Raw genomic sequence first — 23,099 nt, 5'->3', positions numbered from 1 at the left:
AAGAGGAAGCCCAAGTGCACAGGATGGCGGCGACTCAACCCCTAGCCCCCACAAAGCTCTGCCCCTCTGACCCATGGCCTGTGGCCCTCACCTGGCTCTCACGGCCTTTATCTCCCCTGGGGATCAGCGCAGCTGATGTCTGAAGGACTGTCATTCGGAGAGATTCCCCTGCCCCTGCGGACATGGCTAATACTGCAGGGGAAAATCCAGTGGGGGACCAGGCAGCGCCTTCTGGGGCCAGCCAGGGCTGGCTTTCCAGGACAAGCCCTTCCTCGGGCCTCCCACCTCACTCCTGCCTTCCTGGGCCCAGTGACCAATGGAAAGAATAAGAAGCACGTGTGGTGGGCAGAGGTGACAGCTTTGGAGGGAGCCATGTGCACCTGCTTCCTACCCGCCCCTCCGCTCCCAGCTCTGCAAATACAGGAGCCTCGGAGTCTGAGGCCTCTTCCCCAGCCTCTGCCACTCTCCGCTGCACTGCCCATCTTGTCCCCTAGGAAGGACAGCATGGCCTCCTGCAGGTCAGACTCAGTGGCCGTCTCCAGAGCTCATTCACTCAAGGCTGAGGCGCTGCCTGAGTGACCTGCTATTCCTCCTTCTAGAAACATCCTCACAAGCCGGGGCCCCTTGCCCACCTAGAAGTCACCCCTGGGTTCTCCTCCCCCCCAGGCTCGGCCTGCTCCAGGGGATCCTCTCTCCTCTCTTCCTTACACATTGTCGCTCCCCTGGTTGCTCTGGTGACCCTCCTCTCTCTGCCACGCCCGCGTGTCATGTGCCTGCAGCGTGGCCCACAAGTGCAGGGCAGGCCTCCTCTAGACAACTTTCCCAGGCCACAAGCCCTCGGTGCGGAAGTGAGAAGAAAATGAAAGTCCTGACCTCCACCTGGGGCTTAGTTAGGTGGAGGCTTGGGGATGGGTCTGTCTGGTCCTCATCCCCAGAAGTCTCCCTGTTTTAGCCAGCCTTTGCCTCTCGGTGACCAAAAGACAGGACAAGAGTGATTTTGGAGGAGGAAAAGTTTGGTACTCACGGTTTCAGAGGTCACAGTCCATGGACACCCGGCTTGTTTGCTCAGCGCCTGAGATGAGGCAGGATGTCAGGGTGGAAAACTGAGGGGAGGACTCAGGCCACGGCCTGGCCTGGGAAGCAGAGAGACACTAAGCTCAGCTCACAAAATATGTACCCCAAAGACATGTCCCCAGTGCCCAGCTCCTGCAGCCACACCCTACCTGCCTACAGTCACCACCCAGTTCATCCCTGTCAGGATGAATGCACTGGCTGGATTGAGGCTCTCATAACCAATCATTTCCCCTCTGAACGTTCTAGTATCGTCTCACACATGAGCATTTGGGGGACACCTCATATCTCCTGAGATGTCCATCACCTAGTCTGGTGGCCCTGTGAGTTTCTGGGTCGAACATGGAACATGAAACCTTTGCCTGGCACCAGACCTTATCCTCTGCTGAGATGGTGGCCCTAATGCTCCTGGAGTTAGTCCCACGTTGCAAAGCCCAGGCCATCCAACCCCAACCCCAGAGCCTTCCTCTTCCCCATTCTGAGTCCAGGGAGGAATGTGGGCTGAGCAACGTGAGCCATGCTCATCCCTGGACACTCTACTATATGACCTGAGGACAGTCTGCCCTGGAAGCATGCCCGTATGTCAGGACCTTCTCATGCAAGTGGGGGACCACTGAGCCACATGGCTGCTCCAAGTGCCATCTGGTATAACTCTCAGGTCCTCCTCCAGCGGGACCCTTCCTTGCCCGTAGCCCAGAGAAGGTTTCCTTCTAGAATTTCCACACAGTTTCTCATAACATGTCCAACCCCAAGCATGACACCTTCTTCCCAAACCCACATTTCTCACTCAGTGGGAGTGAGTAGTCTTTGTTCCCATCACCCTGCAGTAGTCGGGTAGCAACTGAGCTGCTCCAATCCCCTAGTGTCCTCGATCTTGACTTCACAAAGAAACAGTGTAGCCCCTCTTCTCCGGCCTCTTTGGGCACACACTTCAGTCCATGCCTTGGGGACTTCACAATCTAGCAAGGGAGAAATAAAATAAATAAATGATATGCACAGATAATATCAATTGAGTACTCACAATTGAGCACTCAGCTATTCCCAGCTGTTTTTATAGATAAGAACTCTCAATTCTCACAATCAGTCTCGGGTACACTATTATCAGCTCACACAAACATGGAAACAGACACACAGCAAGATCAAACAACTTGCCTATGGTCACACAGCCAGTGGGGAGAAGCCAGAACTTGAACTCAGACAGCCTGACACCACCACCTGTGCATTAACCACGCTTCTGCCTTGTGTTCCAATGAATGTCAAGTTCCAACTAAAAGGCCTGTTACTTAAGAGAGGAATGTGGGACGCAGACAAGCCAAGACCCTCCTGCCCCTGGCCCTTGACATGTGCTGTTTCTTCTGCCTGAAACCCCATTGCTCCCCTCTCTGTCCAGTCGACTGCTGTTCACCCTTGGACTCCAGCATCCAGGAGGAATGATGTCCTAAGGGACCTTCCCCACTCCCCCAGACCATCAGGATTCATCTGCAAACTCTTGCTGCCTGTATAGCTTTCCTCCTGAAGGCTCATCGCAGTGCCAAGATTCATTGCTGATTGCCTTTTGTTTTTCCGTCTCCCAGCAGACCACAGCTCCACAGGTGCCTGCACGTAGTGGATGCTCAATAAACAGCAGTAGAGCTCATTATTAATGGGCTGATTTACTTGCCCTAGGCAGCCCGAGGTCTGTACCCACACCGAAGCTTCAGGGTCTGGGGTCTCCTCCATCTCTTTCAAGTGGTCTCCTGCCCTCCTCAAGAACCCCTCCCCTGCTCCACCCACGCCATGCTCTTGTGGCCCAAACCAGCCCACATCCCCTGAGGGAGCGACAATAGTCTGCCAGGTCCTATTCCACCCATGCAGGACACAGATGCAGGGCTGAGGGAGGGCAGGGCCTGGCGACCTGAGGGGCACCTTTCATTGCCTAGGACTCGACTTGGGAATGGGAGGCTTCCCAGGACTGAGCTGGGAGTCAGGGAATGGAGTGGAGGCTAAGCGGAGGGGTCCTGAGCTGGACATCCTTTCTTGATGGCCAGAGATGATTTTTCAGATGCCATAAAAGCTGGAGCCGAGGAGGCGGCTGTACCCCCTCCCCCTCAATGCTGTGGTCAGGAGCCTGGAGCCCAGCAGATCAATATCATTCGGGAGGCTGTCTGCCCCAGCTCCTCTCTGCTGCCAAGTGTCCCCAGAGGCCTGAGGGGTGGGTGTGGAGGAGGCAGAGGCACCAGAAAAAGAAAGGAGGCCAGTCTTTGTTAAGGGCTGGTGGGGGCCCACAGTCAGCCCAGCACAGTGTGAGGTGGTCTCCACCCTCATAGCTGCCTTCTAGGGTGGGATCTTCCCATTTCACAGATGAGGAAACTGAGACCCAGAGAAGCCAGAACCAAACCCAGCCATTCCTTGCTCCGAGGCGGGGCACCTCAGGAAGATCCTGCTTCAGGGGGCTCTTCTCAGGTCAAGCATGGGACTGGCCATGCTCCAGCTAGACGGGTCACTGTCCTGGCCTGTGTCTGCAGCCACACCTGACAGAGCTTAGGAAGGGCCTCTGCAGTCTCCAGCCCCACGGTCTCCGGGGGGGAAGCTCACCCCTCCCAAGCACCCCTTTCCTTTCCAAGCAGCTCCCCCACCTCTGACCTCCCTGCAGCCTTCACCCAGCGCCCATGGAGGCCGGAGGAAGCTGACTTCCTGGACATCAGAGGCCATGGAACATGGGATGCCCAGTGTCACCTCCTCCCCTAGCCTCCTGAACTCACATTGAGCTCCTGGGTCCTGGCTGTGCCCTGGGCTCTGCCCCTTCCCATCACTCCCCAGCTTGCCTGCCCCCCAGAGCTCACGCACTCCTTCTCTCCCCTTCTCTATCGGGGCCATTTGCTGACTAGCAGAGCTAGGGTTGGATCCTGGAGGGAGAAGCCCCTGCACCCTGGTGCTGAGAACCTGGAGCTGACTGCTGGCTGCACCCCAGGTGCTTGACGGGTAGGAGGCAGGAGAGGAGATGCCAACCAGGGTACTCAGCATGGCTCAAGAGGCTAGATTACCTGTGCGTGTGGATGGGGGCTCTGTGTGGTCTCTGCCTCTGCATGTGCATATCTGGGGGAGATGGGCACACACACAACGGCAGGTTTGCTTCTACACCAGGAAAGGTCTGGCTATGGGGTCAGCTCACCTGGGGTCTAGCCTAACACTGTCACTTATCCCAGCTTTGTGACTTTGAGCAAGCACCTCAACCTCTTTGAACCTCAGTCTCTTCCTCTGTGAGATGAGAACAAAGACATTCTTTATCTCACAGTTGTGCTTGTGCAAGAAAATACACTTACGTGCCTAGTGCAGGTCCTGGCCCTCTGCTAGTGTTTGCTGAACACTGGCTGTAACAGGTAATGATGACAACGAGGCCCAGCTTTGCCAGTTAGAAGCCGGGTAACCTCTCAGAGCCTCTGTTTCCTGAGGTGTCCCTTAGGTCACAGGACAAACCCCATGTTGTGGATTTGGTGGGACGTCTGGCATGATGCTGCCATCTGGGGACAGGCCTCTTTACAGCCGGCAGGTGTGTGCTTCCTGACTCGCTCACCTCATAGAGCACCAGGTGTCGTCCCACGTGGGCTGGCACCCCGGAGTTCCTGAGGCCCTTTCGGGGGTTCTGTGAGGTCAAAGCTACTTTGTAATGATATCAAGTCGCTCTTGGAGTTTTTATTCAGTTTCTGCTTTAGAAAGTATCAGTGTCCCAATGGCTCGGGAGGCTGAGTCAGGAGATCGCAGGTTCAAAGCCAGCCTCAGCAACTTAGGGAGACCCTAAGCAACTTATTGAGACCCTCTCTCTAAATAAAATTAAAATCTCTGAGAATGTTGCCCAGTGGTTAAGCACCCTTGGGTTCCATCCCTGATATCAAAAAATAAAAATAAAAAAAGGTTCACTCTCTTTCATGGAAATGACATTTAATTTCACACATAATGAATGTTCTAGAAGCGAATGAATATGTTTGAAGTGTTCTCAGTTTTAATTTATACTGAGGTCAAGATGGGAAGATACAACCCACCTAAACAAAAGCTCTTCAGGGGCCTTGATAATTTTTAAGAGGGTAAAGGAGTCCTGAGACCCAAAATTGGAGAGGCCTGCCCCTCGTCCACTGCTGTGCCAACCTTGGAGGGCTGACCTTCGGGCCCCACCAGCTGGTCCAAGTCGCCCTCCCAGCCACTCTGCAAGCTCAGTGGAGAACTTGAGGATGTGGGGATCCCCCAGAGTCCCCTGTGCTGTGCTGAGGCAGCCTCCGTGGACCACACACCCAATCCTTCTGAACATGAGTGGCCCCGTTGAGCTCACTCCACGGGGACCACCTGAGCGGCACCCAGAGATTCTACCTAGAAGCCTCTGCTCCCCTTTACTCTGATAAACCTCACCCCTTCAAGGGGCATCCAGCCCTCTCCATTCTCAGTCCCCGTGGCTGATTACAGAAGGTTCCAGAGGCAGCTCTCTCAGAACCAACAGGCATGTGCCCCAGGTTCTCCCTGAGAACATAGGGAGACGGGAGTCTTCTTTCTACTGGGACCAGAAAGCTGATGGGACTGAAGGCTTGGAGCTTCCTGTGACCCCATCACTGGGACAGAGTCTGCCTGAGTATTGGGCCAGCCCAGGACCAAGCGGTGGGAACAGATTCCCCATCCCATCCCTCGACGCCCTGGACCTGGCTCTGCCTGCCCTCCTCAGCATTTGGCCTAATAAATGCCATTTTATTTTCTTGAACAAATTTGAATTGAGTTTCTCTTCCAGATGAAAGAGTCCAGATGAACAACCCAACAGTGACCAGAGGTAGACTTGGGTGTTGGGGAAGTTGTTGGGAGAATTTGGGGTGAATCAACCACCAGAGGGAGAACTGAATCCCCTCATATCTGATGCCCACGAAGGGTCCCTTTCTTTCAGAAACCCCCTGTCCAAGAAACACCATGCTAGATAACACCATGCAGTTTTTCTTTAAGTTTTATCATTTATAAATCCATACAATGGATCGCGAAGAAACCGAGGCACTGTACAGTAGTGGGAGAGCCAGCATGGGGGTCCATACATTCATATCCAGGAAGAATAGCATACATCAGGGTTTATACAAGGTGGCAAAGTTATAGGCACAATGATACAAAATATAAAGTATATTTCCATCTATATAAATACACAGCGGGGTGTGGGAGGACCCTGGGGTACTCGGGGTTTTCTGCAAAGGACCTGGGAGGCAGGGTGTGGGTGCAGTGGTAAGGAATTTCTGACATTTGTTTTGAAAGACAAGTCTGAAGAGAGGAGAGAAAATGGGTGGGGGGGACACAGCAGGCACACCTGGGTGTGCTCACACACACACATGCACAGACCAAACGCAGACCCACAGGAGAGTGTCACTCCATTTAACACTGATTAGAAAACAAGCTTGGGACATGGCTCTACAATAACCTCATTGCTGGGAATGGCCCAGGTGTGGGAAACTGAGTCCCCTGTCCTTTCCCACATTTACAGGGGAGACAGAAAGGAACAGGTCTGCTGAGCCCAGCCCAGGGGGCCGGTCTTCGCCACCCGATGCTGAGACTCCACCAATCGCTGGCCCTACAGGCCTCCCTTCTGATAGCTCTCACCACTGGGTCACCTTGAACTTGACATTCTGCCATGCACCACCTCCGACCCCTACCCCTAAGTGTCCTAAAGAGATGAGCCAAACACACACACAGATGTCCACACTTGCACACGCGCACACACACATCTTATGTTACCTCTGGACATGGGAACACAAGTCTCAGCATTCCAGGGCCTGGCCCTGGGTGAACAGGTGGCCCTGAAACTCTGCCCCCCAGCTCTTAGAAGACCCCAGGGGTGTGCAGGGGTGGGCTTCTTAGATGGGGTATGAGGTGGGAGAGTCCCCCTCCTCTCCCTCCTGAGAGCCCCCCCATAGCAGGATGCTGCACAGCCCCAGGATTCCACCACCCATCCTGCCCAGTCCCTACCACATCTAGGGGTTCCTGAGAAGTCAGGGAGAAGAATCCTCTGCAGTCAGTGTCCTCAGCTTTCAGAACTCCTGGGGGAGAGGGTCAGCGAGATGGCTCAAAATGCCTGTCCCCAACCCAGGAGGCGATGCTTCTGTCCTCAGATGCCTGGCTAGATCAAGGAGCCAAGACATCACGATGGCGGGGGGCACCTCCGTCACCCCTGGAAGCCACAAACACTGCTCATTTCCCCAGCTCCCCTCTGGAGTCACCTCACCATGGCTCTCAGGCCCAGCCCTTCCCTCTTATTCTTCCTGGGCCCCAATCCTTGCAGAATCGGAGATGTCCCCACCATGCCTGTGGCGGCCAGCAAGGGTGAGGCCAAGGCCTGCCCCAGAGACCTGCTGGACAGGCAGAGGCAGCACCTCGTGCTGACCAGGCGTCTCCCGCTCTTTCTTGCCTTTTCTGCAGACCCTTCCCTGCCTCAGCCCCCACCAAGACCAGACAGCACTCTCCTGCTGACGACAGATTCAACAACACACAACAGGCAAAGGGCCAGGGAGGGGGAGAGAAACACGTATAAAATGATAACAATGAGTCAAAGTGCTCTCTCTTAAAGGAAATCTTTGGCAAGCATAGACTACAGTGCAGAGTGATGTGTGTGTATGCGTGTGTGTGTGTGTGTGTGTGTGTGTGTGTGTGTGTGCATGTGCATGTGCCAGGTCCACCTGTGAGACACCGAGTAGGACGGGGTGGCAGGCCACCATGTGGCCCCCAAAGTGCTGATCCCTCCACAGGTGTGCTGAGCGCGAGTGGCCAGCTCGCCAGCACTCTCTGATGCCCCCCTGGCTCACACGTGGCTGGCCTGGAGTGCAGGGGCTGGCCAGGCCTGAAGAGGCTGAGGGTGGGCAGTGGCTAGGCAAGTGTGAAGGCTGACCCCAGACTCAGTCCCTGTGCAGGACGGGCTTCCGGAAGGTCCTCCAGCCTCCAGCCAAGAGGAAGCAACTGACCAAGAGGAGGCTGCCAGCCTAGGCAGCGGGAGAGGGAGGTATTTACAAAGAAACCGGGTGGGGAAATTTCTCCTATCTTAGAGGAGACCTTGAGTGCGTTAGGGAATAAGGAGAGGTGGCTTCAGATATTTCGCTTCAACATCTCAGAAGGAAGGGCACTTTGGAAGGACCTAGGTCACCAAGCCTGAGACTTCCCCTTTGGGGAGCGCAGTGGGGGCTCAGCCTCTGCCCCAATCTAATCTAGACACTCCTTTCCAGCTCCCAGAGATGCACACGTGCACACCTGGTCCCCAGCACGCTCACACAAACACTCAGACCTGTAGGAATGAAGACAGCTCCCCAGATATACAGGGAGCTGACCACTGGGCCCTAATTGACAGAGAATCAGGGGGCCAACACAGTGCAGCATACGCACCCCACCCCACCAAGCCTCAGCACGGCCCAGGGCAAGGAGATGCCCAGCCATGGACAAAGGCCCCTCCACTCAGGCTCTACTTATATGTAAAGAAAGGGACGGAGAGTGGTTTCTGCTCAGGGAGGCAACAGAGCAATCTGGGAAACAATACTTTTTGTCAATTTACCTATTTTTTAACCTTTTCTTATATTTTATTAGCTTACAGATTCTGTCAGTATGTCTCAGGTATATATTATATATATTTATATATCAGTACAATGCCACTCTTCAGAGGGCCCCTGTGGGCTGAAGAATGGAGTCCTGGTGAAGTTTCCATTCTGGCTTAGAGTTCCTGGGTGGTGGCCAAGGGTCTTCCCCACTGCCCAAATGGACCCTTGGTCTTTTGACCTAAATGCATGCTCTTTGTCCCCTGCTCTTTGGGCAGTGTGGCTCTGCTGGGGAAGCCAAGGCAGAAGGGAGACAGCGAGGCTCTGGCGTGATGGGGAGGCCCTGTGATGCTCCGGAAGCGGCCCTAGGAGCTTTGCTGATGTCACCCTGAGCAGCGCAGCTGAAAGGCACCTGCAACCAGTCAGACCTTGAGGCTCTTACAGAGGGGACATCAGGACCACAGGTTTCTCCTGGGGCCTTGCTGAGAAGAGATCTGAGAAGCAGATTCCCCAGGATGAGCCCCAACACGAGGACCTTGCAGGAAAGACAGGGCAGGGCAGGAAGTCACCATCCCCAGCGCCCCAAAAGGCAGCATGCAGATAAGCAAGGCTGAGCTAAGGCTGGCGCTGGGGCCTTGAGCCCAGGAATGGGGCTGAGCAGCAGGAGTAAGGCAGAGCCCCGGCACTGGCCAGAGCGGCCTGCCCAGCCAGCCGTGAGCCACCGTGGTGGGAAGGTGTCAAGGCTCAGCAGCCACCTTTCCTGACAGTCCTCCTCCCTATGGACACACATATCTCTGCTTCCTCACACCAAAGCCCGGGACTCCCGGTCAACCAGCAATGGAGCAGGGGAGCACTTCCCCTCTGGCCAGGGCCTCTGTACAGATCAGGCTGGTGGCACCCGGGGCCACTAGAGTATAAGTACAGGGACAGGGAGGGGAAATACTAGGTACTCCTGCAGGAGAGGGCTCTATCTCCTCCTGCTGCCATGTCACCCCCAACCCTAACCTTCTTTGGACAGCATGCACATGTGTGCTAACCCAGGGGACAGAGATGAGCAGAGCTGTTTACAATTCTAGCAGACAGGGGCCATAGAAATCAGTGTGTGAGGGTGTGGGTGGGGACATACAAACACCCACGTCACAATGCATTGATGGCCCAGCACAGAACGGAGGGGCCTTGGGTCTGGCATAGTGTCAGAAGGAAAACCTTCTCCACGCGCTTTCTCCTGCCAGCCTTCGGGCTCAGCGACCTGCCCTCAGGTGGCCAGAAAAAGACTCTCTTGGCTTGAACTGTCCTTGCAAAGCAGGTGGCGAGGGACACAGAGCTTTTTCATTTTCCCCCCAAAATGTGGATCTCAAGGAGGCCCGTGGAGGAGCTCCGTCCTCTCAGAGGGGGCGGGAGTGAGGGGACCTGGCTGGCTTAGGAGGCTCTGGGAGGCTGCCGTTTCCATCTGCCCAGGAGAACCTGCGTCTTCTCCTCCATCTTTTTTTTTTTTTGCTTTTTCTCCCTCTCCCCTCCCCTCTGTATTTCACTTCCCTCGCCCAACGCTACACTTTCTTCTCTCCTTCTCCAAAATTAGCCCAAAGTCCTCCTTGTGGATTCGAGGTGGTCAGGATTCAGAGGTCCCCTCCCCAGGTGCCCCATCCCCACTGCCCTGGCTCTGGGAAAGGGGTGTGGGCTCATCTCTTCTGGCCAGTGCTCTGCATGACCTTGGAGACAAACTTGACGATGGCCGAGGCAGGCTGCTTGGGGTCGAGCTGCCCTGCTTCCGGGCCACAAAGCCAAAGAGCCTGCAGGGGCAGGAGAGGGTGGTGGGCAAGAGGGGAAGACAGGAGGACCCTGGCTAAGGCACGCCCAGCCTACCACGCGGCATCCCCAGCCTCCCCGGGCCTCAGGGACAGGGGTGCCTGAGACAGAGCTCTCTTGGTTTCCCCGCAGCAAGGCCAAGGCGGGGGACAGCGTCTCCCTTTGTTTCAGGGCAGGCGAACGTTCCCCTTGGAGGGATAGAGCGGGACTGGGGTGAAGGACAAGACTTGATAGTTCAGGGTGGGGACTGAGACCAGAAATAAACTGGGAGCATTCCTCAAGCAGCCTCTCCCAGCCCCACCCAACCAACCATTCCCATAAACAGCAGAGAAGCAAACCAGGAGGCCAGGGCCCAGCCAGGATGGGGCCTCTGCACCCACTACACACCCAGCAGGCACCCACCACACACCTGTCATGCACCCGCCATGCACCCCAGGAGGTCAGGGAGTCCAAGAAGGAGCAGGTCCTCCACCCCCCCACACACACAGCCACCCCGTCCAGAGGCTGGAAAGTCCAGAGAACCCAAGGGGGAGGGGACCCTACACCTGTCCCCCCTCCAGCACCAAGACGGGAGTGACCTAACATTCTCTTTTTGTGAAACAGAGTTTAAAATACGAGGGCAGAGAACAGAATGTGAGCTCGGGGCCCCTCCCAGCCAGGGTGTTGCTAATTAGAGCGAGATGGGGAAATTGGGACAGCTGGAGATGCCCATGGACACCCCTCTGCCTCAGACGGCACTGCCTGGCTAAAATTAGCCAATTCACAAACACACTCTCACACACTCACACACACACACTCACACACAGCCCTGTACTTCCCACAACTTGACTCTTCCAGCTTGGTTTCAGGAGCTGGAGTAGTGCCCAGGTGTTGGAGTCACTGGGGTCCACAGGGCAGCCCCCCAGCTCCTCCCTGTCTGGGCTGGCTAGGGCTTTAGTGCAGTGGGGGTGACCTTAGCAGGGTGGGGGTCATCTCTGAGCTCCCATCACACAGGCATGCCAGCCTTGTCTGCCTGCTTCTGCCATGATGGAGACCTGGCCAACCCATGCCTGCCCTGACACTGCCACCTGCCCCCGCTGCAAGCCTTGGCCTGCCTGGCCGGCTGACAGGGACACAAGAAAACATGGGAGTCCTGGATGATAATGAGGACTGAACAAGGCCAAGTCACCAGCGTTGATCACACCCAGATTCCTGGTCACTGGAGGTGGCCTGGCTGCCTCTGGTTTCCTTTCTTCAGCCAACAACCATTCAGCAGCCTCTCTGTGGGACACTCAGCCCTGCCCAGATTGCTGGTCAAGCTACCTCCTCCCATTAAACCCATCTCTCTCCTACCTTTCAGCCTGAGCAAACTCTACCTGTCTTTTAAGATCCATTTTAAAATATTCATTCTTTTCCAAAGCCTTTCAAACTCTGTCCTTGATAGGACACACTCTCCTTTGCTAAGGCCACACACATGGACTGTACTGTTTCTCCAGACTTTGGTGACATTGGCACAAAGATCCTTGCTGGCCTTTCCGTACCCCAGGCTCCGGATTCTAAAACTGCCACCCCCCCACCTGCTGGTGGACTAGGAAGCCACACTTACTTAGCAGGAGCACCTCCCCCTGTCTTCATCCATCTGTGGAGAGAATGTCAGCTCAGGGTAAATCCCTGCACCTGTCCCCAGAGCACCGCCCACTCAGACCAGACTCTCTGGGGCAAGCAGAGGAGCCCTGACCTCTGCAGGATACAAGCAGCCAAGGTCACCCAGGGGCTTTCAAGTTGGAGCAAACACTGCCAGATACCTCCCACAGCGTGGAGGGGAGAAACAGGGTCAGGGTCAGGGTCAGGGTCGGGCCAGAGGGGGTAAAAATGGGCATTTGAGTCCCAGGAGGGTCTCCAGATCTATGAAGAAAACTCAAAAAATGCCCAACACAATTAGGTACACTCCCCTGGACACAGGCGGATCTATCAGTTGGACTGAGAACTCGCGCACCTATGCTCATGTACACACACTCTCTCCAGTGGCGTGAGCTAGCTGAGAGGGAAGGTGTTTCCAAGAGACTTACTTTCTTTCCTGTGGATCCAGGTCACAGAAGGTGACAGTGTTTAGGGGGGTAGTGTCTTTGGAAGAAGAGCCTGTGGTTCAGACATCAGAGAACAGAGAATGAGCATGGGAGGGTCTGCTTCCTCCAGCCCTCGGCCTGTGCCAGGCCACCTCACACTGTGCCTGTTGTGGGTCACTGTCTCACAGAGCAAGATGGCCTGAGGTGCTCAGGAACAGAGACATGTGCTACAGAAATAAGCCCAAAAGCCAGGGGATAGAAAAGGAACTGATGCTGAGGAATAAGAAATGGGGGGACTCCAAAGGAGGAAAAAAATGAACTGGGGTCATGGTTAGGAGAGACCCTGGGAGGAAAGACTCTGCTCCTGGTAAGAAGGACCTTTTAAACAGTTGTATTGAGAGCTGACTACCTAGTTTCGGCAGATCCTTGTAGAAGGATGGAGGGAGGAAGGGAGGGAGGATGAAGGGATGGTGGGATGTATAGATAAATGGATGGATGTCGCGACCCCTTGCCGGCAAGGGAAACACGACACAGGGTTCTTCTTTCAGCAGTTTACTCAGGACCTTTGAATCATGATGAGAAAACAGGAACAAGAGAGCGAGCGGTCGGTCTGCCCTAGCTTAAGTACCCAGCCCCGCCAATGAACTAGCACCATGTGGAAAAGTCTAATAGGTACAGTGCAGCGGAAGCAGGCCAGAGCCCAGCCCCACAGCCTTACAAGGAGTTGTTTACTTCTAACAACTCTAAGCGCTAAAGAAGCAGAAGCAGAGACCAGCGCCATATTCAGGGTGCGGTCGCTGGCTCCCAACAGTTCCCCCTTTTTGTTTTACAAGCAACAGGTAAAAGTAGAGGTCCTATCTCCATTGTGCAAAAGTGGCCATAAATAATGGCACACTTCTGAGGGGCGCCTCCCCAGGCTAGTCACCATTCCGACCGACGCCTTTTTCATGGAGGTGGGGCGTCGACATCAAACCCACATGCAATAGGACATGCTTTTCTTGGGACTCAAACCTAGAGCTCCCAAGTGCAGTGCCTTGCCTCGCACCCTGTGCTGTGTCGATCGCTTGAGCATGGTGAGCCATGCTTGAGGGGACTGTCCTGCCTCTAAAGCGGCAAAGGCTTGTACAAGCATAAGATTCTGCACCCGCTGCCGCTTGCGCATACGAACCAGACACCACAGGCACAATCCAATGGCAAGTACTAGGACCACAGCCAATGCACACATGCCTGCCCATTGCTTCAAGAAACTAAAAGACTTAGACAACCATGATATTACATCTTTCACAGGAGCAATATGGACTCGCGTCTTGTAGTCCATCCTAGGACCACAGCCAATGCACACACGCCTGCCCATTGCTTCAAGAAACTAAAAGACTTAGACAACCATGATATTACATCTTTCACAGGAGCAATATGGACTCGCGTCTTGTAGTCAATCCATGGGCAATAAACACCCATGAGTGAGTACTTGACTCAAAATGTCCACTTGGTCTTGTAGTAGATCTACCCGCTGGTTGAGAAGCACAATGCCACGATGTAGATGTTAATTCATCATAGTCTGAGTCTCCATGGCTGTTGCAGCAGTACCCGCAAGCTTGTTCACAGCAACTGCAGTAAGCACAGCAGTAGCGAGAGCCGCGGCGGCAGTGGCCGCCGGAACAGCAGAAGCTGCAACGGCTGCCACAATGGCTGCAGTTACACCAAAGTCTCTTTTGTTTCTTTGCAATAATACAGGCAAATTATCATCATCAATAACATTCTTGTAGGTGGTTGTTAAAGAAAAGATAAAGGTTTTGTTAGAATTAATAAACTGAAGGGGTCAATGAGCCCTGACATCCAGTCCAAGCTGGTGAACTAGTTTTTGTGGCTTTCCTACGGGGCAACAATACCAGTTGTTGAGGAATAGAAGTATTGGCTCTCAACACCTTAACGGGAAAAACACCATTGATTACAGTAGCAATACCATTAGAGTCCCGGGAACCGTCACTATCAAACCAGCCCAAAGATTGATTGGTTAACATAATACAAGGTATGGAATCAGAGTAATTAACATGTACAGAGAAACACAATGTGTCAAATAATGAAACAGTAGAAAAGTTATCAATAGCTGCTACAGTATTCATAGACAAGGTCGGTCAATCCATGGTAGCAGAGCCATTAGTAGTGAAGAAAAATGGAAGTACACCAGCCTGAGAAGTAACGGGCAATGGATATGGCCACGTCTTTACCACCGCCCAGAGGAGTCGTTCTGCAGTTCAGACGACCTCATGTCCGATCACCATTAGGAGAAGCATCAAGCACCTCATCTTGTTCATCTTCATTCTTCCTTCCTGACGGAGCTTGAGGAACTTTCCGCACGAGGCGCTCTGGCACCCACAACGGTTCTGTTCGGTCCTGTGGCAAAACACAGACAGAACCTCGTGGCCATGCCAGCACGGGATCAGGCCCATACCATTGTCTAGAAAGTACATCTTTCCACTTAACGTGCCCAAAGTTCGGGGCAGAGGGAGAACAGTGCCTAGTCGCAGCAGAGCGCCCTTGGATGTCCAGATTCAAAAAATTAATAGTGAATAGAGCCAGGGAGAGGCGCTCTTTTGGGGTGTGGCCTAAGTCAATTCCCCCTTTTTGTTTTATTAACATCTCTTTTAGAGTCTTATGAGCGCGCTCTACAATACCCTGACCTTGTGGATTGTAGGGTAAACCATGGACAAGCTGAATACCCATCTTGTTGCAAAAGGAAGAAAATTGTCGTCCAGTATACGCTGGACCATTGTCCATCTTAATGGTCTGTGGTAATCCCCAGGCTGCCCAGGGTTCCAAGCAATGCATGATAACATTTCCAGCCTTTTCAGCAGACAAAGCAGAAGCATGAATAATGCCAGAACAAGTATCTACAGACACATGGACATATTTAAGTTTTCCAAAGTCGGGAACATGAGTGACATCCATTTGCCATATAGTTAAAGGCCGCAAACCACGAGGATTTACGCCCACAGAAAAGGGATGATGTAAAATGATACAATTAGGACAATCCAATACAATCTGCCGAGCATCAGCACGGGAGATAGTAAAGCGCTTCTGAAGTGCTTGTGCATTAATATGAAATTTACTATGAAAGTTTCTAGCTTGATCTAAGGAGGAAATAGGGAACACCCAAGAAGGACGAGTAGGAAGATCAGCTTGGGCATTGCCAGCAGAAAGAGCACCCGGTAAACCTGTGTGGGCTCGAATATGCAAGGGGTAAAAACAGGCAGAGGGATTCCAAATCAATGTTTGAAGATGGAGAAAAAGGGAAGACATTACGCCTGATGTGTGTATGGGACCCACTGCTTCCAACACCTTTAAAGCTTGAACTACATAAACAGAATCTGAGATTAAATTAAAAGGAAACGGACATTGTTCAAATACTTTTATGACAATTTGCAACTCCACCCATTGTGGATTGCCAGGAGCAAACTGATGTTGAATAGGAGGTTGATCATTTACCACATAGGCTCCAATACCAGTTTTAGATCCATCTGTAAAGATATTTGCAGCTCCTGGGATAGGCGTAGAAGAAGTGATTTTAGGGAAAATAATAGGATGTTCCTTAACAAATGTAATAAGAGGATGTGAAGGATAGTGATTATCTATCTCTCCTGGAAAAGAGCATCATAATATAGCCCAATTATCCAGGTTAGCACACAAAACTTGAATTTGTTGACACGTATAAGGGACAATCACAGACGTTGGAGGAAAACCAAAAAATTGTATCCTTTGTTGTATCCCTAACATAGCTAAAGAAGCAACTGCATCAGGATAATACTCAAGGGATTTTCCAGGGGATATACGTGGATGTATCCACAACAAAGGACCATCTTGCCACAAAACTCCAGTAGGTTGCCGTACAGTGGCGAGCACACATAATTGAAGAGGCTTATCCTCTTGAAGCCTGCAAAGGCTAGCATGTTGTATAGCCTCTTCCACTTTAAGCAACACTGACCTGGCTTCCTCAGTAAGATGTCGAGGGAAGTAAGATCTGAATCACCTTTAAGAATTTCATACAAGGGTTTTAATTCAACATTGGGAATATGTAAGTAACCCCTAATCCAATTTATGTTACCTAATGATTTCTGAAAATCATTTAACGTATGTAAATTATCAGTCCTAAGAGTTACCTTTTGGGGTGTAATAGTTTCACAAGAAATACTAGCACCAAGATAATCAATAGAGTCTCCTGTCTGTACTTTATCAGGTGAAATAAGCAAGCCCTTTGATTGTAGTAAATGTATTAAATCAGTGTAAGCTGCTCCACCTGAGTAAGAGTGAAGGCAGCATCTACATCATAAGTGCGAACGGATTCTGCCAAGGTTTTAATTATTTTAAAATTCAAAGGCTCATGGTATCTTCCCCTATTAGCATCCTGAAAAACCGGGTACGCTAGTCCCATGTCTGTATTAACTGTTCTCCAAACTTGTGTATGAAAAGTTCTCCCGGAGCTTTGGACTCCCCCCATATATGGGGGCAGTGCAACAGGCACTGCATCTTCTTCTAAATTCTCATCCTCCTCTTCAGAATTAGATTTATCAAAATTAGATTTATCCCCCTTCTCATGGTAGGCTTTCATGCTTTGTGTCTCCCTTTTTTTTCTTTTCATTTTTATCTTACGTAGTTGCTGTAACAATACATCAAGGTCCTCAGAACTCTCTGAGCCGCTTGTGTCCTCAGGTGTTTTTAGTTTGGTCAAGTCTGGATAGAGCCTTCTCCTATTTTTATTTTCAGGCTTTTTTGCCTTTTCACCACTCTTACTCTTAATACTCTCTACCACTTCGCTATATGACCCTTCAGATTTTTCCTCATGTAGTTGTTCAAGAACGGTCTGACCCTCACCCACAGCTTCCTGGCATTTACCGTCTGCTATACATTCTCTAACCAATTTCCAAAGTGGTATAACACCACCCTCTAAAGTACCTTGCTCATTAGCAAAATCCAGATCTCTCCCTAATTTGTCCCAGCTGGGAATCGTAAGACTCCCTGAAAAAGCAAACCAAGGAGCCGCTATATCAGCTTCTCTTAAAAACATCTGCAAAGTACTCTGCTCCACCTTAAGTTGTTTTGAACATAGCAGCCCATCCAGGGCCAACAAAATTGGGCTTGAAGAGGTAACACCCATAATACTTTCAAAGCTATAAAGAAAGTGAAAGTACAAAAGCCCCGCTCTCTCTTTATCTACAGAGGAGCGTCCCGCTATTTACTTGTGGATTCCCACTTTACCTGGGAACTTACCGGTGCACCACCCTGACTGCTGAAAGTTCTGGATCCTGGGTTCAAGGAATATTCTTCCCCGCTCGGGCCACCAACTGTCGCGACCCCTCGCCAGCAAGGGAAACATGACACAGGATTCTTCTTTCAGCAGTTTACTCAGGACCTTTGAATCATGATGAGAAAACAGGAACAAGAGAGCGAGCGGTCGGTCTGCCCTAGCTTAAGTACCCAGCCCCGCCAATGAACTAGCACCACGTGGAAAAGTCTAATAAGTACAGTGCAGCGGAAGCAGGCCAGAGCCCAGCCCCACAGCCTTACAAGGAGTTGTTTACTTCTAACAACTCTAAGCGCTAAAGAAGCAGAAGCAGAGACCAGCGCCATATTCAGGGTGCGGTCGCTGGCTTCCAACAGATGGAGGGAGGGATGGATGGATCGATGGATGGGTGGATGGATGGAGGATGGATGGATGGATGGAAAGATTGATGGATGGATGGGTGGGTGGATGGAGGATGGATGGAGAGATGGATAATGGATGGATGGATGGATGGATTGATGGATGGGTCTGTGGGTGGATGGTTAGATGCATCGGTGAATGGAGGATAGATGGATGGAGGGATGGAGGATGTATGGATGGGTGGATAGATTGATAGATGGTAGGTTGGTGGGTGGATGGATTAGTGAATGGATGGATGGATGGATGGGTGGGTGGGTGGATGAATGGAGAATGGGTGGATGGGTAGGTGGATGAGTGGGTGGGTAGATGAATGGATGGCTGGATGATGGCTGGCTGGATAGAAGGAGACACTCACAAATTAAGGGATAAGTAGGCATAGAATAGATAGGGAATGGATGGATGCGAGTAAGTAGATGAATGGACCAATTGATCAGTGTGTGAACAAGTGGATGAATAATGGATCGATGGATGAACAGCTAGTGTGATAAAGAATGGAATCAAGGTAGATGTATGGGACAATAGGTGGGCTGAGAGGTGCAAGGGTGAGCAGTGGTGAGTAGAGGCACGGATGGGCTGCAGGAAGGAGAGCCCAGCACAGGAGCAAGTAGACGATGCTTACTTTCTCTGGTTGTCAGTCAGTGTGATTCCCTGTGCAGAGACCTTTAAGTGAATGATAGTGGCAGCTGGCGTGGGGTCAGCAGCCAACGTCTCAGATGTAGCTTTGGAGATGGCCTGTGGCCCAGTGAGTGACTCCATATCCAAGGAATTTATGAAGAGTACATTACAGGCTACAAGAAATGGACCCAAGTGGGAATCAGGAAGGCTGGAGTCGGTGGAGACGATACCCCAGGTCCACTCTTGAGGGAAAAGGTAGCAGATCAATTTCAGGCCAGCCTCGGGCCAAAACATCTACACAGAGGATCATAATCTGCCTGGAGACCTCTGGGCCTGGCAGACTTCCACCTGCACCTGCAGGAGGCCAGGGCAGGAAGGTGGAAAGAAGGGCGTGGGCAGGGGTCCAGTCTCCAGGGACCACTCACCCGCTCCTTGCTTCAGCAGGTCATAAGTCGAGTTGGCAGGGCCCGAGCTATCTCTGGATTCATCTGTGGGGTCTGAGACAAAAATTTGCCTGGTAATTAAAGCCCTAGAGCTGGAAAGAAGCACGGTTGGGCTGGGCCTAAGGTAACTTCTGCAAACACTTTGTGCCAGGACACGCTCTCCACTGCTGGCCCCGGTGGGAGTCACTGGGTTACCTACAGGTGGAATGTTCTACCGCTGCTGTAAAAACCCAGCACATGGGTTGAGAGCTCTGGGTACAGGATAGCTGGGCTCGAACCCTTAGCCCACCACTTGCTAAGTGGAAACCATGACCCAGGGTTTTCAAACAAGCCATATATAGTGTTAATCCACTGCCTGGCAAAAAGCAAGCTTCGAACAGCAGTGGTGTTGCTTCTGTTTATGCTTAAATACATTCAACAACCAACAGAGCACAACCATAAGTTCAATATTAGTAAGAACCAAGCGATAGACATGTTAAGTAGCTTGACTTTACCATTTCCCAATGTGTAGCTATATCAAAGCAACACATTATACACAGTGCATACTACTGTTTTTATTTCAACTATACCTAAATAATTTTTTTTTCATGGTATTGGGAATTGAACCCCAGGGGCACTTTACCACTGAATTACCTCCCAGCCCTTTTAAATTATTTTAATTTTGAGGCAGGGCTTTGCTAAGTGGCTGAGGCTGGCCTCAAACTTGTGATCCTCCTGCCTCAGCCTCTCCAGTAGCTGAGATTACAGGCCTGTGCCACTGAGTCTCCAGCACTAAAACTTTTAAAAACAAAATCAGAACAACAAATAAGCATCGAGTCTCATTTGTCACCAGTGTTGCTTACACTTTGGTGTGCAGCCTTGTTAAAACGAAGATGGCTGGGCCCAACCTAGAGTTCCTGAAGAAGTGGACCTGGAGAATGCCAGCATTTAACAAGTTCTCAGGGGATGCACAGCCTGCTGGTCTGGGGGCCACGTTTCAAGAACCACAGGTTTATACAATTCAAAGTCAAACAGCTTTGTAATTGCTGGACTTCCACAGTAAATTCCATAAAAATGTAATTTAATTGGTGTCTAAACTGTGTGGTTAATAATGCTGCTTAAGTTTTGTTGGAACTTTTAAGCTAATAATGTTGGCCAATTATTATTAATAATTCAGTGAACTGAATTGAATAGATAAAAATCATCCACTAATATTGGAGATCTTATCTCAACCTCTAGGACATTCTTCTCCTGACTCTCCCACGTCTTAGGCCTTCCCCGGGGATGAGGCTTATTCTGAGAATTCAGTATGAATTTCTTAAAGGCTCCAGAGTATTTTCTAGAACCATCTGGAAAGACAACTTACATATGCCCCTGGAGTTCAACTCTTAAATAAACTTTTCCTTCTTTTGGGGGGTACCAGGAATTGAACCCAAGGGCACTTAACCACTGAGCCACCTGCCCACATCCTTTATATTTGATACTCTGAGGCAGGATCTCACTAGGTTGTTTACAGTCTCGCTAAGTTGCCGAGGCTGGCTTGGAACTCGTGATCCTCCTGCCTCAGCCTCCCCAGCCACTGGGATTACAGGTGTATGCCACCACGTCCACAAACTTTTCCTTCTTTTTTATCAGGAAAAAAAGAAGTGTGTGAGAGAGAGGTTTTGAGTTTCCCCACGTTGGCAAAATGGCCAGTGCCCTCCACCCCTGGCCCACATTCTGGAGTGGCTGGCAGGGCCAGACACAAAGGAGGTAGCTCAAGGGTACCTTTGGAGCGCAGGGAGTCTCACGTCCTACCTCTGTTTGGAATGACGAGCTTGCAGGGCAGAGCCAGAGGGATGATGGAGTGCTGGTAGACTAGGGCGGACAGGGAGCCTGCGGGACAAGACAGCGGCTCAGAGGCAGCACTCCTGGGAGTCAGGGGCCAGCCGGGGCAGGATGCAAACGCCAGGAAGCCTCACCCCACCAGGCTTCTTTCCGTGTGTGTGTGTGTGTGTGTGTGTGTGTGTGTGTGTGTGTGTGTCTAGAGATGGAACCCAGGACCTCAGGTGTGCTTAGCTATGGAGCTACCTACAGCTTAGCTTCTTTATTACCCCTCTCTTATCCACAAATTTTCAGAGCTGAAAATTCATGCCCTCTTTTTTTTTTTTTTAGCAAGACCCAAGGAAAAAGATTCAAAAACTTCCTCTAGCAGTCATATTGTGACCTAACAACTTCCCTTTACAGTTCCTCCTAACATCTTTTCTAAGTCCAGTGATGACCTCACACCCCTTCCCCCAAAAAAGAAACAAACAGGTTAGAAGCATTGGAGAATTGTGGGATTGAATCCCAGGTCAGTCACTTGTTACCTGTGACTTCTTGGGTAAGTCTAACTAACAGTTCCCTTGTGTGAAAGAAGGACGGTGCCATCTACCACACAGGATTATGGGGGAGAGAACTTGGGGTCAGGCCCCAGGGGGGCTTGAAGCAGGGCAAGATGCTGAACCCCTCCTGCAGGGACAGTGGTGGGGGCAGCTCACCAAAGTTCGGCTCATTGGGGCAGCCCTTGAGCTTGATTGACTCCTCTGGGGCCGGTCTCGATTAGGAAATGTCTCACCAACTCATGGGCCAGATCTCCTGGGATGGAGAGAAAGAAATGAGACACTTTTCACAGAGTCCCCCCACGGACTCCCAAGGCTGATCTACCTCTTCTCCAGTGCACGGGGCTGGGGTGGGAGAGAGGGTCGCAGAGATTGGGAGGCTGGAGCCTGGGGCTGCAGAGACCACCACCGGCCCCTCCAGAGAGGAGAGACACCTGCTTCCCTGTTCCCTGACGCCACCATTACAAGTCCAGGGCACGCTCTTCTGGAGAGCTGTTTATCAGGCACCAGCTCTCTGAGACTTAGGTCGTGCTCAGCACCCTGGGGCCCCCCAGCACCCCAGGGTTTGAAGAGACCGTGAAGATCCCATAGTCTCCGGAGGAGGATGTCACCTTTCTTATTCTGCTGCATGATGGTCGGAGGAGGCGAAGACACCTTCATGGCCAGCCCATAGGCCCCCCGGAAGGAGTGGATGTCATGGATGACGAAGGCCCCTGGCTCCTGATCCTTAAAGAGTGCGATGGCTGTGCCAGAGGAGGGAAGAGGGCACATGAGATTGGCATCCCTGGCTGCCTAAGTGCCCTGGGGGCCTCTGGAACTTTGTTTTCTCTTGGATGAGATGACATTCTTTAAAGTCAGAGTGTAAACACTCCCAAGAGTCCTCCTGGGCTGAGATGGCCAGAGAGTCAACACTGGGGGCCACGCAGCCTGTTGCAAATACTCAAGTCTATGGCTGCAGCTGGAAGTGAGAGACAGTCTGTAAACTAATGGGCGTGGCTTTGTTCCAATAAAACTTTATTTACAAAACAGGCAGTGGGCCAGTGGGGCCGTCAGGCAGTCCTTGGTGAGCCACACCCACACCCCACAGATGTTCCTTGAGAACCCATAGAGGGCCTCGTCTCTATTCCCATATTCACAACTTCATTTGTTTCTACAAAATGCAAAAATCTCCCACATCATACAGATGGAGAGCTGAGGCTTCATATGATTTTGGCTGTTCTTCTACTTTGTCCAGGAAAACCAAAGCTCCAATGGACTCTTGCAAAAATCATTCACACCAGTGGTCTGCCAGCCTTCCCTTTGATGTGGGAAGTGCTTCTTACTGTCTGACTTAAATCCCAGCTCCCTCTCTGTGACCACTACCTACTGCAAAGAGGAATGAGTGCAGTGTGTTTCTTGCCCAAGTCAGACACAGTGATCGGCAGCCAACTCTGTCCTCTATGGACCCAGAGAACCACCAGAACCACCCAGTCTTCGCCTTGCTCTCTGGAGATCTCAGGCTTGTACCAATACTTGGAAGTGTCCTGGACAAATTTCACTTTAGCCCGGGTCTCAGGACTGTTGTCTGCAGG

General features: G+C 51.7%; 2 long non-coding RNA genes and 1 pseudogene across 3 annotated transcripts in view; all 3 read right to left on the bottom strand.

Annotated features, from left to right (window-relative positions):
- Positions 1 to 8,584: 8,584 nt before the first annotated feature.
- LOC144376230 (uncharacterized) lies at positions 8,585 to 18,496 on the bottom strand. The gene is made up of 2 exons (XR_013436468.1): positions 17,699 to 18,496; positions 8,585 to 14,827 (listed from the first exon to the last, which is right to left on the bottom strand). It is a non-coding gene; the product is annotated as an uncharacterized LOC144376230 (long non-coding RNA).
- A 10-nt stretch (positions 18,497 to 18,506) lies between these two features.
- On the bottom strand, positions 18,507 to 22,345 carry LOC144376229 (uncharacterized). The gene is made up of 5 exons (XR_013436467.1): positions 22,140 to 22,345; positions 21,688 to 21,784; positions 20,966 to 21,043; positions 19,172 to 19,243; positions 18,507 to 18,919 (listed from the first exon to the last, which is right to left on the bottom strand). It is a non-coding gene; the product is annotated as an uncharacterized LOC144376229 (long non-coding RNA).
- A 541-nt stretch (positions 22,346 to 22,886) lies between these two features.
- LOC144364696 (tRNA (32-2'-O)-methyltransferase regulator THADA-like) overlaps positions 22,887 to 23,099 on the bottom strand; it is a 52,356-nt pseudogene continuing 52,143 nt past the window's right edge. The window contains exon 20 of the transcript XR_013435642.1: positions 22,887 to 23,092. The product of XR_013435642.1 is annotated as a tRNA (32-2'-O)-methyltransferase regulator THADA-like (transcript). The remainder of the gene's footprint in view (positions 23,093 to 23,099) is intronic.

Source organism: Ictidomys tridecemlineatus, chromosome 3 (genome assembly GCF_052094955.1).
Source record: "Ictidomys tridecemlineatus isolate mIctTri1 chromosome 3, mIctTri1.hap1, whole genome shotgun sequence".
Classification (NCBI taxonomy): domain Eukaryota; kingdom Metazoa; phylum Chordata; class Mammalia; order Rodentia; family Sciuridae; genus Ictidomys; species Ictidomys tridecemlineatus.
This window is presented reverse-complemented; position numbering and strand designations above follow the sequence as displayed.